Source organism: Corvus brachyrhynchos, unplaced genomic scaffold (assembly GCF_000691975.1).
Source record: "Corvus brachyrhynchos isolate BGI_N302 unplaced genomic scaffold, ASM69197v1 scaffold28, whole genome shotgun sequence".
NCBI lineage: Eukaryota > Metazoa > Chordata > Aves > Passeriformes > Corvidae > Corvus > Corvus brachyrhynchos.
This window is the reverse complement of record NW_008246058.1, coordinates 8,758,426-8,775,748: the sequence shown is the minus strand read 5'-3', so window position 1 is coordinate 8,775,748 and position 17,323 is coordinate 8,758,426. Positions and strand designations below refer to the sequence as shown.

At 35.6% G+C, this 17,323-nt stretch overlaps 1 long non-coding RNA gene across 1 annotated transcript in view; it reads left to right on the top strand.

Moving 5' to 3' along the window:
* The window catches only part of LOC108449599, a 95,913-nt gene that overhangs the window by 63,241 nt on the left and 15,349 nt on the right, over positions 1-17,323 (top strand). Inside the window, exon 2 of the long non-coding RNA XR_001865826.1 lies at positions 11,076-11,156. This is a non-coding gene — a long non-coding RNA (uncharacterized LOC108449599). The remainder of the gene's footprint in view (positions 1-11,075; positions 11,157-17,323) is intronic.

Genomic DNA, 17,323 nt, shown 5'->3' with positions numbered 1-17,323 from the left:
TTGGGCTTTTCTAGTGGCACTGGTTCTAATGCAGGTTGAAAGATGGACCAACTTTGCATGATTGGTATTTCCAAGATCCTGCCTGTTACATGCATAACTATTGCTAGCCACATTCCATTTCAGTGATTTTTTTTCTTTTTTCCACCAATGGATCAGTATTGTGAAATCTTTCAGGAAGTTCTTATAGCTAACTTTAGATCTGAAAATGAAATCTTCATTCATATGTCTTCGAATTTAATTTCTTTTTCTAGGACAGTGAGTTAGTTTCAAATAGAAATTGCTGGTCTATAATTCTCCAGAAACCCTCAGGAAATCTTTATGAACCCTTTTTTTTTCCATATGTTGTTCTAATTTTGAGGTGAATTTAAAAGGTATTTTGTACATCATAATTTATACTTCAGTGAGTTCGTGTTCCTGTAGCATTTTTTCAGTGAATATATTCAAGTGGTGGTGCATTACTATTACTTGAATTAGTAGTTTTGAATACCTTCTATTGACACTTCTATCTGAGGAAATTCCTCAGGTTTCTTCTCCTTTCTCTGCTGCAGATACTCCTTACAATTCCCTGTAGTAAACACTGAAATTTTCTTCCTGAGTATGGTTTTTGTTATTTGCGCTACTTTTTATCTCAACTATGCACTGGGTTAGTACTCGCTTGTAGAAAGCTGTTTGCTTTTTATGAGTTGAAACATTTTATTATTAGTTTTAATGTCTTGAGCATTTGCTTCTCAAAATCTCTTAAAGGTTCTTTTCTATTCTACTCATTTTGATATGGTTTCTACTTTGAAGGGTACCTTTTATCCACTAACAGCCTTTTATAGGCTTCTCTCTAATCATACTGAGAAATTAGTTCCTTCTTTATGTGTTCTTTTCAAAAGCCATTATGAATGGCAATCTACATTTACACTGAGCTTTTAATATTGCATCCTTCAGCAAGGTTGCAATGAACAAGCATTTTATTCTTTCAGGTGAGAAGTTTAATTTCTTTCTAATGTACCTCTTCATTTTCAAAGCTCAAAAGTAGAAATTTTGGCCTTCCCAACTACCAGAGAGCTGGGTTTATGTACTTCTCCTTTTTTCTAATGTAAGGTAGCTTTTAGATTCTAACATCTGAACTAGCACTTTTCAGGATTAAATTAGATACTTTTTCCTAAGTGAGTTTCTAAGTAACTACTCCAAGAAGCAATGAGTGTAGCTTTAAAATACTTAATCTTCATCATGTCTTGATGGGTAGTTTTCCTGACTTGTATATTGCCAGTTTGCAGTTCTTACTTTGTTTTTAGTGTTGGCAGGTTTTCTGATCCTTTGTAGTGCTTCATGGTTCTTGTCCTAATCATTCACTCATGCCAGGTCCCTCCAAACACTGGAACTAGGTCAGACATATGCAGAGTGGAACAGTGGATTTACTGTCCTGTTCCAAACTGCTGTATTCAGATGGTCCTTTAAAAGGACCATCAAACAGCACAGATCACATGATTTTCTACTCCTTATATTCCCTATTTCCTCTGTTTCTTTTCTCTGGTTTTTCCTCCTTTGCCACTCTCATCCCTTACCGAATAAGTTCATTACTTTTTATTTTTCCATTAGTTCCAGCTTTGCTACATATGTACACATATTTGATATTTCTGATACTTCTAAATGGGTGACCGTGGCAATGCATAGCAATACTGTTGTGAAAGCAAAACCCACAAATACAGGGATATTGCTTCCCATGGAATTAGAATGAAATTATAGAAACAGTCAAGTAGACCCTGAAGTTTGCAGAAGGAATGGAAAATGCTGGTTTTGTAAGAGACTTTAATCACAAGTGTCATCAGACAGTTTTAAGAGGTTTTAGTGGCCGCATTCTGTCTCAAGGATTGATTAATTATTTTCCTTATTATTTTTACTTTTCCTTCCAGTTTTGTAATTCAGATAATCCCTCATCTTCTCTAATATATTGCCTCTCCGAGAATTTTTAAAGAAGATTAACATAACTTCTTGGATGTATTTGATGTGTGCATTTGGCTCACTTCAGTTCTCTAGTTCCTTGCATTCCCTTGGTTTAGACAGTGATGCACAAAAAGGTAAATACTTCACTTTTAAGTGAAGCCAAAAAATTATTACTGGTTTTTAAGAAGTATTTACTAATCTAACCAAAATACAACAGACAGTTATATTAACCCAGTTAGAATGATGCAAATACTTGCTATCTAATTTATTAATTCTAAATAAATTTCATTAACAAGACTAAAATTGCAAGTTCTTATACAAGAAATATACTATCTAATATCTTCACCTTTTTTATTGGCATTGTGCTCTGAGCTTTTCACTGCTCTTCTGGATCTTGATGTCAAGAGTTCTGTAGGGAGGAGACAATTGCAACAAGTTGTCAGCATCCCAAGCATGCTGTGTACAGAGATAAGTTCCTTCCCTTTTGGTAGTAGGAAGAAGACATTAATATTCAAGATTTTTCTCTTCCTCACCTTATGGTTTGCTTAGGATTATTTCTATTGTTTGATTTGCATGTTTCACACCTTCTTTCTTAGAATCAGAATGATAGAATAGTTTGACTTGGAAGGGACCTTTAAAAGTAATCTAGTCCAAACTTCCTGCAACAAGCAGGGACATCTTCAACTAGATCAGGTTGCTCAGAGCCCCATTCAACCTGACCTTGAACGTTTCCCTGCATGGGGCATCTACCACCTTTCTGGGCAATCTATTCACCACTCTCATAGTAAAAACTTTTTCCTTATACCTAGTCTGATCTACTCTCTTAGTTTAAAACCAGCCTGTCACAATTTTTCTTACCAGCCCCTTTTAAGTATTAAAAGACTGTAATAAGGTCAGTAGAATTTTATAGACTTGTCTTCTCCACTCTGAAAACCCTCACCTTTCTCAGCCTATTCTCACGGGAGAGGTGTTCCAGTGTTCTGATTGTTTTTGTGGTCTTCTTCATTGAAACACCAAGTTATATTGCACTTGGCTACCATTGGCATTTTTTATATATATTAGGTAGAGATTGGGTTTAATTTTTATTGCACCTAAAACTATTTTTGTCCAGCTTCTATATTTGCATTACTGAAAATATATGGCTGCTGATGACTTTGATAAACTTCCAGTATCATCCTCTGCTAGCAGTTTCCACTCTCACTGTATGCCTGAATTCCTTTAGTCTTGTCCTTGTCTTAGGGTCCAGCACAAAGGAAAACTACTTGCTATTACTGTCTACATAAAAAATTTTAACAGTGCTTGTTAAAATTAAAAAATATTATACCTCAAGTTAAACATTACACCCAAAATATAAGAATTTTATACTCCAAGTTTAACACAACTAAAGCAAGCTGAAGAACAGCTATATGGTTATTACACAAATACTTTTATAAATAAATATGCTAAAAGAAAGCTGTAACAAAGACAAGATAAGTTTAGAGAAAATGCTTGTGATAGGCCCAGGCCTGATGAATGCAACGCTAGCTGAATACAAGGAGTAGTCTGTTATTGTGAATACCAGTACTTTATTTAATAACTACAGGGCCAAAAGGGCTTTGATAAAAGAAAGATCCTTCTGTCTTTTAAATATTTCTATGAGACCTGAGTTTTGTTCTTGCCTGAACTACAGTGCTACCATAGAAAGAAAGACAAAGAAAAGGTGGCTTTTTTTCTTGATAATGGAAGTCTTACTCCACACAGCATGGCCTCATGGAATATTGTTACAAAGCAATTACTGAGATGACGAGGGGATAATTGACTCTGGGGATAAATTTATTACAAATGCTTCAGGGAAAATATGCTGACTTATCCTATTGTATGACATACACTCTAGTCCATGATGTAGAGAACATAATAAGAATTAAAGCATATTAATTAAGAATTCAAGTTGAAGCCTCTAATATAGCAAGAAGTTAAAAGAGCAAAAAAAATCTAAAGAAAATAGTTTGTTATGAAGATTGAACAACAATCTTAGTGACACACAGTCAATGTGTTCATCAGTTAGTTTTGAGCAGAGTGAGCAGGGGAGTTTTGAGCAGGGGCTGTCACATTTCACATAAGGCTTCTTAAACTTTTGAATGGAGATATTGCTCCTAAAAATAAATTATTAAAAATACAAGCCTCAGAAAACATCATATACTGCAATCAAAATACTTCAATATATGTACTAGAATTCATTCCAGGTTTAAATTTGTCCTTTTCATAACTGCCTAATACCATTGAATCATGGTTCTTTTCTGATCAATTAAAATGTTCACATATTTCTTGCCCTGCTTACATTTTAGAATGTGAAAGTTCAGTTTATCTGTTAAATTCTTACTAGTCTTTAAAACTGAGACACCTGCACTTAATTTATTGATTCTATTTCCTTTCTCTCTTAAAATACAGCCCAGTTTTAAATATAGTATTTTTGTTGATTTTTTTTTAAGGTATTATTTCTCTTTTGTGTCATATCAGTAATGGAAATATTAAACTAAATCAGTCCCCAAAAATATTTGAGGGTGTCATATATGAAATGGAGTGTTGGCCTTTGCACATTGTTTCAACTTTTAATTGTTAATTGTTTAATTATTGCTTATTCAAATTACCCATCAACCCAGTTGAGAGTTACTAAGTTCCAAAGTTATTCCCCTGATTAGTTGATCAAAGAGTGTTTTACGTAATTCCTCGTTAAAAATCCCTTTTTAATAAAGTTCCACAAGTTTGTTGCCCTCTTTAGTCCCTAAAAAGTGTAAAAACCCACAATGTCTTAATTCCCGTATGTGTCCAAGTTAATTACCCTGTTTTTACGAGTTCTCTGAAATACTTATAACCCAGTCTTAGACCTTTTAACAAGTGTTCTTAACCTTTGTAAATTTTAAGTGAGTTTTGAGCTTTGCCAAAAAGCAGACCTTCTAACTGACAGGGAGCTATTTTTAGAACCTGGCCATTGGCCTGCAACTCAGCACCATGGCAACCTGGAATTTTAATGAAGACTTTCCCGCCTTTAGAGCCGATGACATTTTTCTCCTAGACAACAGTGAGCCATTGGCAGACTGAGATTACCTCACCTCAAGACACCACCAATCATCCAGGACCATGGAGGCTGGACAGTGGGCGGTCATGGGGAGGACCCAGACTCTATAAACTGCTGGACACAAGTCAGGGGGTCTCTTTCACCTCAGATTAGCTGCTGGTGAAGTCTGACGCTGGGAGCACAGGCCTCTACCTCTTTAAAGAGGCAATTTAACCATTCTGACTTTGGGCTAGCTGAAGTCACCTCAGCATTGTAAGGTCTCTGCCTTGGGACTTTTGGGCCAGTTCGGCCAACAAGGTCTCTAATCACTGCAGACCTGGGGGTTTTTTTGACTTTATAATGATTTTGTACTTGCAATTTTTTTTTGCTGATCTTTTAATAAATTGTTCTTAATTATTTTAATTAAGAACCGAGAGTTGTCTCATTCCTCACAGAGGATACCACCTTCCTCTTTGTTCCAAATTTTGTGGTCAGACATTAAGAGAGAAATATAATGGATACCATAATAGGTTATGTAATCAGTTCTTTGACTTTCCTTTGTCGGGCTACATATCTTTAACAGCATATTAAATTCCTTTCTATTACTTCAGATTGTTTTTCTTTTCAGTGAACAACTATGTGTCACCATTCTTACAGTATCTTGGAATGCTGGTTAACGATACTCTCAGTTTCTAGGGTAGTTCTGCAAACAAAGATTTTATAATCAAGGGAGAAACTGCATCTCATATCTAACTTCCAATAATGTCACAAAAAGATAAAAAAAATATATGAGCATCATATATTTGTGGTTTGTAAATCTGTCTTCAAGCTTGTTGTTCCATAAAACATGTTCCTGATATGAAAACACACTCAACAAATAAATATCTGTCATGTTTGCCATCTGTGCTAAACCCATCAATACACCTCTTTAAGAAAATAAAATCATCTCCTCTCTAAAGCAATTTTACCAAGGGAGAAGGTTAATTCCCTGAAATATCTTTCTGAAAAGAAATAGACAATATTTCTAGTGAGGATTTGGTTGGTTTTGCTTTGTGTTGTTTTGTTGAGAGTTTCATGAGATTGGAGGTTTGGGTTTTATTTGGTTTCTTGTTTGTTTGGGGGTTTGGGGTTTTTTAGGACTGAATTACGAATTCAGCATTCAGTCTTTTGGGTAGCAATCTACATTTTTTACTGTATGGCTTATTTTCATCAAGTCTTTCATTTGTTTTGTTAAATTCTGCACATCAAAGCATCCTGTTTTCAGAGTTGTGGTATATAAAATGAGTTTCTTTGCTGTCACCAAAATGCTGCCCAACATCTTTCCTTCATGCTCTACATGGGCAGTGGTGTAATAGTTACTTGGTCTAACATGCACACTGGGTAAAAATGGATGTGACATTGAAGAAATAGTTAGAAGACTAATATCATAGATGTAAAAAAATGGGCATTTAGATTAGGAAGCCATGCCTCTAATGATCTGATGGACATCCATTTCATGAGGGAAGAAGCAAGTTTGTGTGCTAATAAGCTAGGTAGTGGGTAATGGAGAGGAAAGAACTCCTGACAAAAAATGGAGCTAAAATATCTAGATTATGTCAGATAATAAATGGACTGGAAACAGAACTCTATCAATAGAGTGCACAAAATGGCCCCCATAAAAAAAATAGACTGTGAAATAATGAACTCCGAACACTTTTTTAGCTTTATAGTGAAATCAAAACATAAGAATGTCTATAGCTATAAAATGCTACTGACCTATTTATAAAGCAACTCTGTATTTTTTGTAACAGAGAGTTGCCTACAAATTTAATTTCCCTGTAATAAACTTTTATTCCTTGACTGTTTGGTTTGGTGTGGGTTTTGTTCATTTCTTTTTTTCTTCTCTTTTGAGGTTGGAGACAGTAAGAGAGCAGCATGATGTGAATACTGTCATAGAAGAGGGATTAAAGGGATGAGGGATAATTGTGCTTGGATAATCTTCCAAAAAAATAAACCCCTCCTTTGATATAAAAGACATCTCTTCCCTAGTTATAGGTCTTCAACAGAAGTTCAACCATTACTCCATAAAAAGAACTGTCCTTGTAGCTGAGCCCATCCATTAGCTTTCTTAGGAAAGGTCATTTAAAACATTCATCTTTTTTCCTTCCTGACTGCACTCAAAGATCCACTACCACAGATCTTTGAATGCTGATCCATCAATCAGTGCCATCCATGATTACTCTTCTCTTTACTTCCTTCTTAAACTTATTTCTCCATTGTTAGCACTATTCCAGAAGATGGGACACTAAACAGCTGAACAACTCACTACATAAAAATGAAATGGGGAAACAGAGAAATCCACAACCAAAACCTCAAAAACCTCTTCAGAGTAGTGCAACCACTGCATCCAAATTAGAACTGAAAAACACCTGACACATAGGGTAAAGGAAAATATCTCACTCATCAATTCAGAAATTTACTAATAGTTTCATTAGATTGCTAATAGTCTATTCAAAATTTATTGCTGTTCAAATTACAATGATGATAGTATTTTTAATCTGAAGTGCTTGTAAATAGTCTCTCCAAGAAAGGATGTCTTGGTCATCATTCACTCATCAAAACTCCCTTTGACAGATTATGTAAAAAATTGCAATAGTATATTTGTCATTGTCACTTAAGAGAATGTAGCTGCTATAAAGCAATTATGTTTAAATTACATGAGACTTGGAAGTCAATAAAAGCAGTAACATTGAATGAAGTATTATGGGAACAACCAGGGTTTCTTACGTATACCAAGAAATTATGATACACATTCTTCTCAGCTTATAGTTAATGCTTCCTCCTGGAAAAGTCAAGTTGGTCTTGAATCTTAACAGTGTCCTCGTATGGTAGGACTGTGCCAGGATTCCTGCTCTGTGTCCAGTTTACTGTTTCACCATCTGTTAAAACATGAAATTTGCTTCAAACATCGTGACAGCCACCAAAAGTAGAAACACTTGTTTAACCAAACAGATCTGAATAGATTTGTTCATCAAGCCTATTATTAGCTTTCAGTATCATGCTAACTCAAGAGCCTTATCCTGATTTAAAGTCCAAATTTTCCTCTGTGTTTTTATGACAAAACTCCAAATGGTGGTCTTTCCTACCACTAATGGAAAGGAACAAATTCAAAAATAATTATTTCTTTTAGGATTTTGGGCAGCTGCAGGAGCAGTATCCAGAAGAAGCCTAAAGGAAGATAGCAGTTAAAAATGGACCATAATCAGTCCTACTAATAGAATAGTATCATTTATTTATCTTCAAAAAAATTCTCTTTGAGCAGGGTCTAGGCTGGTAAAACACTTAAATTGGGGGTCTCTTCCAGCTGCACAAAAATTAAGGCTGGAGAGGGAAAAAGATGAGTGAGCAGTGTTTTCTATAACTCAGTACGTGCATCTTCAATTGAAAATACTGAAGTTCTGATTTTCAGAAAGTGTTTAAAGAAACCTTGTGAAAAGTAGACCTCTTACAGAAATTTCAAATTTCTGAGGGTAATCATTTCCATATGACTGAAACTCTCTGACTGAGAGTCAAGATGCCTGAACTGACTAAATAAGTCCGCATTTACCCAAACCCTCACAGTCCTTGGAACTTCTGTTTTATTTAGGGTTTTTTTGTTGTTGTTTTCTTCTCTTAACCTTATATTCTAACCAAGGAGAGACAGTCTGTTTTTGTTCCATCAGAAAATATTAAAAATTCTCTATATGTATCTATGCCTCCTTAAAAGCACAGGACATAGCAGCCTGCATTTAGACTTTCAGCATTTACAGACCTTTGTCTGATACTCTACATCTTCAGGCAAGTGCACAGCTTGTTTTATGGACCCTGTCAACTTCACTTTATTTCATAGCACTTTTGTCTGTCACAGATTACTTGCAAACAGACTGCCTTAGGAATGTACATTTGTGTCACTTACTTTTAAATATCATAAGTGGTCTTTCTCTTGTATTAAATTTTGCTGAGGGGAAGTCATAAGTGACCAACAAATTTCTCTCTTGTCTTTGCTCATTGTCAAATAGCCTTTGTTTGTAAATAAGAAAGATGTCTGCTTGCTACTTCTCTTAACAAAATACATGACTACATATTGTGATGGCAACCTGACATTCCTAATAAGAATTTATGCGCTATATTTATCATAAAACAAATTTTTTTTCCCCTCATGAAGTATGCTTAGAATAATTAAAAGTTCTTTTTCAGATCTTGTTATATGAAGAACAATGTTTTCAAGGCTGTTTATTTGTTATATACTCCTTCCATTCATCACAAAACCTCCTCTTTCATATTTTGCAGTAGTTTTTCTAAGAATAAAAACAGTGTTTGATGGCTGGCTTGTGATGCCATACTTAAACAGTATCTGTTAGTCATAGTAGCATAGCACTTGTAGATAAACTGAAAAATAACACAAGTGGGCTTAGGTTTGTAGTCAACTTTCCCTTAATTTTCAGAGTCTGTATATTTTAACTGTATACTTTCAAATCAATATGAGTGAAATGAAGACAAATAATAAAGCTATTTATTAGTATCTTTCTTTATTTTATTCACTTTGTACAGCTCTTGTATTTCCTAGTTTTGGTTTGTGTTAGAGTTTGATTTGGGTTTTGTTGGTTCGGTATTTTTATTTTTGGGTTTCTTTTTTATTTTATTTCCTTCAAAATTGTAATTTTAATCATATTTAATGAGCTTATAAATTTGTTAGGTGATAATAACCAGAATAATAGCATCAGGAAAAAGCTCTCTGTCAGAAATATAACTGTATGAGGCATATCCTGAAACCTTGGGGATCTGGTTTGCAGTAGATATTTCTTGTTACATCATGCAAACTGAAAAATAAAGTCCTATATCTCTCCATGTTTACTTGGTCAGTGTATCTTTGACTTTTCCTGGAGCTAGAAATTACCTAGTATGTAGTCTGTGCATTATAACTATTGAACATGAGCTGTTTAATCCCAGCTCATCCCATTTTAATCATCTGTATAGAGATGTGAATAAACCAGATTCCACTTCAGCACATTGATGCGTGTATTTGTTAATGAAGTCACACAGTGCCATTGCTATTGTAAGAACTGTTATTACCCATATTACATATAGTGTAAGTATGTATCAGAGAAATTCTATTTGAAGTTTATAATAAAATCATCATCATATCATTATAAGCATTGTACAGTAAACACAGAGAAAAATGATTAAGTTATCTAATGTAGCATTTTTTTTGTAGATTGTTAATGACAATATCACTCCACTGCTCTGTGATATCTATCTTGATTTATACAGCATTGGCTATGTACAGCTGACAATTGTTGATGTTCTAAGAAAAACAAGACTTTCAAAGAAGTAAAACTTGCCTTTATCAACCAATCTCTCATAGCTTCAATGCTAGGAATATATAGAGGAATGAAATATAATCCACTTAGGCAAACACAACAGGAAAAAAACAAAGGCAGACATGGCAATACGACATGTATCTTAATGCTTATCACAGCTTCTGTAACCTGCTGAAAGAATCAAAGGAATCACAGAGTATCCCGAAACACAAAAGTCTCTGACTTTTCCATTTTTCGTCCCACATTTTGCCTGAAGCCCATGTGGATGTGAGGCATAAGAAGAAGATTCATCATAAGTCATAAACTATCTTTTAACTTAAAGTAAACAAAAATATTTTAGTATCAGCTACCAGAAAATATAAATGCCATATAAATGTTAGCCCTGTTATGCTTACGTATTTTCTCCAATATTTTCTCAAGCCAAAATAAATGAAAAATAAAATGAAAATTAAAAAATTATTAAATTGGAGGATTTTAATTTTGTGGGGCTTTAAAATATTTGTTAGAAACATGTATTTACTATCTAAGTAATTAGTATAATAGACTAAGATAGGATATAAGTAAATGTTAACCAAATTTATAAAATTATATGGCAAATATAACTTTTTCAAATTATGTAATCATAATGACTGATTTAGTGAGGGTTGCCATGCTGAACTCATCATTTCCTGGCATTAGTGGTGTCATGTGGAGGTATGGGCCAAATTCTGTTGCTGACACACAAAGGACAACAGTTTTCTGATGTTCAGAGGGAGCTTTCTCTTTTTCAGGTTGTGCCCATTGCTGCTGGTCCTGTAACTGCCCACCACTGAAAAGAGTCTGGGTCCATCGCCTCTGCACCTTCCCTTCAGGTAATTATATATATGTATAAGATCCCCCCACAAGTCTCTTCTATAGGCTGAACAATTCCAAATGTTTCCTCCAGAGATGAAGTTCTGACTTTTATCTGTTTTCACATTTTTTCTGTTAGTATGATTAATTGGAACAAAAGCAGGAGGGCAGAGAAGGTGATAGGGCTGGAACGCATGTCCTGTGACAACGAGCTAAGGACTCAGGTTTAGAGAAAAGAAGGCTGAAGGTAGACCATGTTGCTCTCTACAGCTTCCTGAGGAGGAGAAGGAGAGACAGAGGTGCTGAATTTTTCTTTCTGGGACACATGGTGGTTCAAAGCTTCACCGGATGAGATTTAGACTGGACATTAGGAAACATTTATTTACTGAAAGGATCATGAAACAGTGGAACAGACTTCCTGAGAGAGGTGTTTGATGCCCTAAGCCTGTCAGTGTTCAAAAGGCATTTGGAAAACATGCTTTAACTTTTGCGTAGCCCTGATGTAGTCAAGCAGTTGGATTAGATGATCATTGCACACCCCTCCAGCTGCAAAATCTTCCCTTCCCTTCCCTTCCCTTCCCTTCCCTTCCCTTCCCTTCCCTTCCCGCTTCTTTTTCTTCCTTTTTTCTTTTCTTTTCTTTTCTTTTCTTTTCTTTTCTTTTCTTTTCTTTTCTTTTCTTTTCTTTTCTTTTCTTTTCTTTTCTTTTCTTTTCTTTTCTTTTCTCTTTTCTTTTCTTTTCTTTTCTTTTCTTTTCTTTTCTTTTCTTTTCTTTTCTTTTCTTTTCTTTTCTTTTCTTTTCTTTTCTTTTCTTTTCTTTTCTTTTTTCTTTTTTCTTTTTTCTTTTTTCTTTTTTCTTTTTTCTTTCCATTAGTCATAAACCTGACCTCAGTTCTTCAGTACCTGTCTGTTCTCTCACAACTATCTTAAGTACCTTCAGAGTCTCCAACTGTTTCATTTCTTAAAAAATTCAGTTGGGTCAAGTGAGTAATTCACTTCTAAATTTAAATCTGTATAATTCCAAATTAAATTTTGCTTGCCTAAGTAGATATAAAATTACCCAGTATCTGGCCTGCTCTCCTAATGGAAAATGCCAGTAATTAATGTGATCCTTGTTCAATATAACCTCACAATTATAAACTACATCTGTCTTGGGTACCAGTGCTCATCTAATTGTGGTCTTATTAGTGAAATCTTTATTAATTCTAGGGATTTTGTTTTAGTCCAGGATCAGGTGGTGTCAGTGTTGGCCAGTCCTGGAAGAACTGTAAATTCAGGACACTTGAGGTAGATGAAGTTAGTTTTTGCTCCTTCTCTCGGGAAAGAAAACATTAAAACATTATGAAACATTAAAAAATGTATTCTCTAACAACATTGAATTATTGTACGTTTTAATTTGATTGTCTCCAATTGATTTTTAATTCCACAGAAGAAAGTAAATTGCTCTCAGACTCCAATAATTAATATATTCTTAAAAGTGTCTATAAGATCAGCATGATCTCTGAATATTTTGAGATGTCTTTTAATGCCTGTCACACCATTTGTCTTAAGATTTCATTGGAATTTTAACTGCAAACTAGAAGGTCTGACATATACGTGATGTAATGTCCCTTTTCAAAAGTTTTACATCCAGCCCAAAAATACAAATGTGGTTCTTAAATTCAGAATAACTAAATCCTCTTTAAAAAACATCTGAAAATTTCCTCATGAAAAATATTCTACACGAACTAAGGATTACCATCATACACTTTGTTTGCGAAGGAGGTTCCTAGAAATACATGAAAAACATACGTGAAAGAAGCATGAAATAATGCTTCTTTAGATTAAGAAAAACTGTTTCTTTTTAGTATTACTGTACTCATGTGGTGGCCAGTGAGCCTGTGGTACAAGGGACAAAGAGAGTCCATTGATGGGACAGTCCCTAAGTACAAGAGACCCTCCCCAGGTTAGGGTGACTGAAAAGGCTTCCCCCAGGATGCTCTGTTCTGTTATGTTAAGGTACCCCAGTTCTGTTTCCCCGGTTGGCCTGTTGGCCTCCCCACCCCCTGTTACTCTACATGCCCCTGATCTAGAAGATTCTTCACTCCCTGTTCCCCCACTGGCCCTTGCCCCATTGCCACTCCCTCAGAGCTTCCCCGTTGGCTCCCATACCCTAGCCCTACCTGTGTACCGCCACCATGCCCTCAGATCATTAGTTTCTGGTGCTCCCTCAGCTCCCGTATGTAACCCTGGACCCTCCAATGTTCTTTGTCTTAGTCCCTGGAACCCTTCACACATGTGGCTGCAATAAACCCCTCCTGTGCAACTCCATTTGAAGACCCTGCCTGCATCTTTGCCGTCAACCTATTTACTGGAGCTACCCATGTGTGTGTGTGTGTGCACGCGTGTGTGAGTGTGTGGTGGTCCTACCGAGTGGCTTCGCCTTGGAGATGCTTTTAGGAAGGTCACGGCACCTCACTATCTGGCACCAACAAGCCAGAGACTGCAACATACTCATGAGCAATCCTGCACTTCAATTAAGTAATGTCTCTGTAATGTCTCTTGTTTCCTGCTCTTTAAAACCTTAAAAAGTGCCATGGAAGATCAGTCCAGTCCAATCATCAACCCAGCACCACTTCTACTGCAACACCTAAATGAATAAAACAGATCACCCAGTGACGGATCCAAATACCTCTTAAACACATGCAGGGATGGCGACTCCACCACCCTCCTGGGCAATGTTTCAATGCTTGACTACCTAACATGTAAATTAGCATCTTGCCTGTAAACACTTCTTATAGAAAAAACTAAACAAAACAAAACAATCCCCCACCACAAAATGAAGAGCAAATCCAAGCTACAGCAATATCTTGCAGCACAAGTCATAATTAACAAGTCTTGCAGATACATGCACTTGGTGAGTCTCGTTCTTCATTACCAATCAGCATTTCTCAGATGATCGAACAGAAGTTTGGTAGGTATTCTTCTCTCACCAGGTATCGACAGGGATCTGTACAGACTTTCTACTATCAGCCTTTTCAATTATTTTTGCAGAAAAGATAAATAATTTTTAAAAATTACTTCATGGTTTTACCTACCTCAATTGCAATCTTTCCAATGGAGGCAGAATAAAGTAAGTCTAAGTGCAAGAGCTATGTTTCAGTAAGGTTTTAAATGCGAGCCATTAAAACTCATTGACGACAGGATAAAGAAGGAAACTATTTATCACCATACAGTTAGAAGAATCAAACTATTCCTCCTGCATCTTCTCTACACTGCTTTTTGGGAACGTGTTTTTTGCTTAAAATATTTCACTTTATGATGTACAAAAGTGAATTCTGTCAAGTAAATGGAAAAAAAATTTGGTCTGAGAAATGTACTGTGTAATGCACATCAGCAAGTACAAAGCAAAATAAACCAACTCAATAATGCAGATTAAATGGTCAGCTGAAAAAAAGGCAGAAAATAGTTCACTTAGCTTTGTCATATTTTTGATACTCGGCTGTATTCTTGAAATGTGTCTTAACCTTCCTTCTCAAAGCTAAATAAAAAATTATAGATTTAGCAAATGCATTTAAGTAACCTGATTAAAAGTTAGCCGGCATAAGACTCTGCATGAAAAAAACAGCAAAGAAAAAAAAGTTTTGGCTGTGATTTCCAGTATCTGTCAGCTGCTTAAAAGCCTGTAAAAAACAACAGAGAAAGGACTTGCTCAGTTTTGCTGTGTGGCTTCTTGGAAAATGGAATGAATCTCAAACGTTGTTATTGACTTAGGCACATTGTCTGCTATTTTAATCTAAAAGAGTGGTGTGCATAATGGCCTAAATGGGTTGTTATTTGCTGCTTGTCAGGCCTCTGGCACTTTGTTGCTTTATGCAACTGGCTACCTATGTGTGCTTTGAAGCTGACCTTGTAATCAGAATGAAAAGTAGATTAAATCTTTCCCACAGATGCTAGGTCATTACAAAAACAGGTGTCAAATTTCATAGACACCAAAGGTGACTAGAAAATAGCACTGTTTACCAAAGAAGGTGTTTAATGTTGTTTGTTTAATATAAAATATGTAAGAACAAGTTGCAACACTGAAAATTTTGGCTAGATATAAGGAAGAGTAAATCATACAAACCTCACTGCAATGAGATGGCCGTTGTATGTTGAATCTCTACCCTTGTAAATATTTACAATTCAGCTAGATATGACCCTGGGCAACCTTCACTAACTTCAAAGCTAGTCTTAGTCTAAGAAAACAGACTACATGACTTCCAGCTGTTCTTTTCACCCTATAATATTCCATGAGTCTGACTAAGCTTTCCAAAAAATCAGGTTTTAAATGCTGGACTACCTTTTTTTTTGGATTTTGTATGGCTTTGGTAAGAATTAGATGCATGTTCAGCAATAGCTTTGACTGGAGGTGCCTCTCAAAGCTTTAGATCCCTAAGCAAAAGAAGTCATACTTCAACTAACTTGCATCTTAGTTTATCTAAGGGTCCATTTAAACCCTGGACTGGTCTTTAAGGTCTATAGTCACTAAAAAACCCAAAACCAAAACCAACCAAGCAATTAAAAAACCCCAAAACAACAAAACTAAAAACAAAACAACAACAAAAAAACCCCAAACAAACAAACAAAAAACCCCAAAAAACAAACCCACCTCAAAGTAAATGTAAATAAGTCTCCGCAAAGTGCATGGGGAAATTTTAGTGGTGTTTGCAACAGCCATAGAGCTGTATAGAAAGACAGCTAAGTCAACCAACAGAAGAAACATATACATCATACTTCCTTAGATACATACCAATGATTTGGAATGGGGTAGCTATTTCAGCTATTCCTTCTAAAAGTAAGTTTAAAAAGAGAAGTGCCTATCACTTTTAAAACACAGCATAGTAAAACATGTTAAAATAATTTCTAGGGTGTTGAAGATTTGAAATTAATGTTCTGTCTGCTTAAAGGATTAAATTTTTTTTATTTCTTAGAATATTTCTTTGACCTTTTAGCAGTGGATTTTTGATTCATTATGCCAGAGAGAAAAGAAATATGGCTCTGTAGCCTTATGGACACTGGTTTTGACTGCTTATGCATCTGGTTGCTCAGATGTGGTAGACCTGTGAGGTTCTCTAATTTTAGTATATATAAATACATATATATCTTTATCTGTCTATTTTTATCTATCTATCTATCTATCTTCATAAAATAAAAACCGCAAGGAACATTATTGTGGAAAAGCAAATTTTATTGTTACAGCATCTTACTTGTTCAACATCATTTTCCCTGGCTTGAAACATTTGTGGATCACTGGTTTACTCTCGTGTGATACTTTAACTAGATAAAAGAAAGAGAACAATCCTGTATCAGGAAAGCAGTTGTAGCAATGCTTTTAGTCAATTATTAGACAGGAATAGAAAATATGTTAAGGATTATGTTAAAAAAAAATTGTTTTTGAAAAGTAGCATTATGACATGAACGCTTCTTTTGTATACAACATATTTCTCTAATCCTCCCGCAATACAGAAGGCTATTAGATGATGTCTGTCAGGAATAAACATTTTCAGATCAGCAGCTCTGTATGTCTTGAATCTGTGTGTCCTAAAAGGCACACAGATCTTAGGATCCTGATCTCTCACTTAAATCCAACAGATTGAAAACCCAACTGTCAGAAATTTATTAATTTATGTCTGTCAAATTCGTCTTCTGATCTGATTGATATCCAGTGTGAGAAATGAGACAACTCTTAGTAAAAAAAAATAATTTATTGAAAACAGAAAAATTGAAAAATTACAGAAATTAGAAAAATATAAAAATTTGGGATCCTATTGCTCGGTAGATGGTATGCCCCAGGAGCGCAGGGATTTGAGATCTTCTGGCTGAGACAGCACTAGACCTCAGGTAGAGAAAAAGACTTGCAGTGCTGGACTGACTTTTAGCTGGTCTAAAAGTCAGGAAAAAAAATTATTAAAGGCTCCTTAATAGGAGTAAGGCTTCTAACGCCCAGCACAGGCATCCACCACAGCTAGCCTGCAGAGAGAGAGAGCGAGACCGCCTCTCTGCCTTGTTGTTTTATAGTGTCTTTGCTCCACCCCAGTCCGCCCACAGCCCACCCACAGCCCGCCCCTTCGGTTTAAAGTGATTGGTGCTTTCCCTTTGATAGATCATCTCCGTCCACCAATGGCTCATCTTTGTCAGAGGGGTGGTATTAGTTGAGATAAGGGAGCT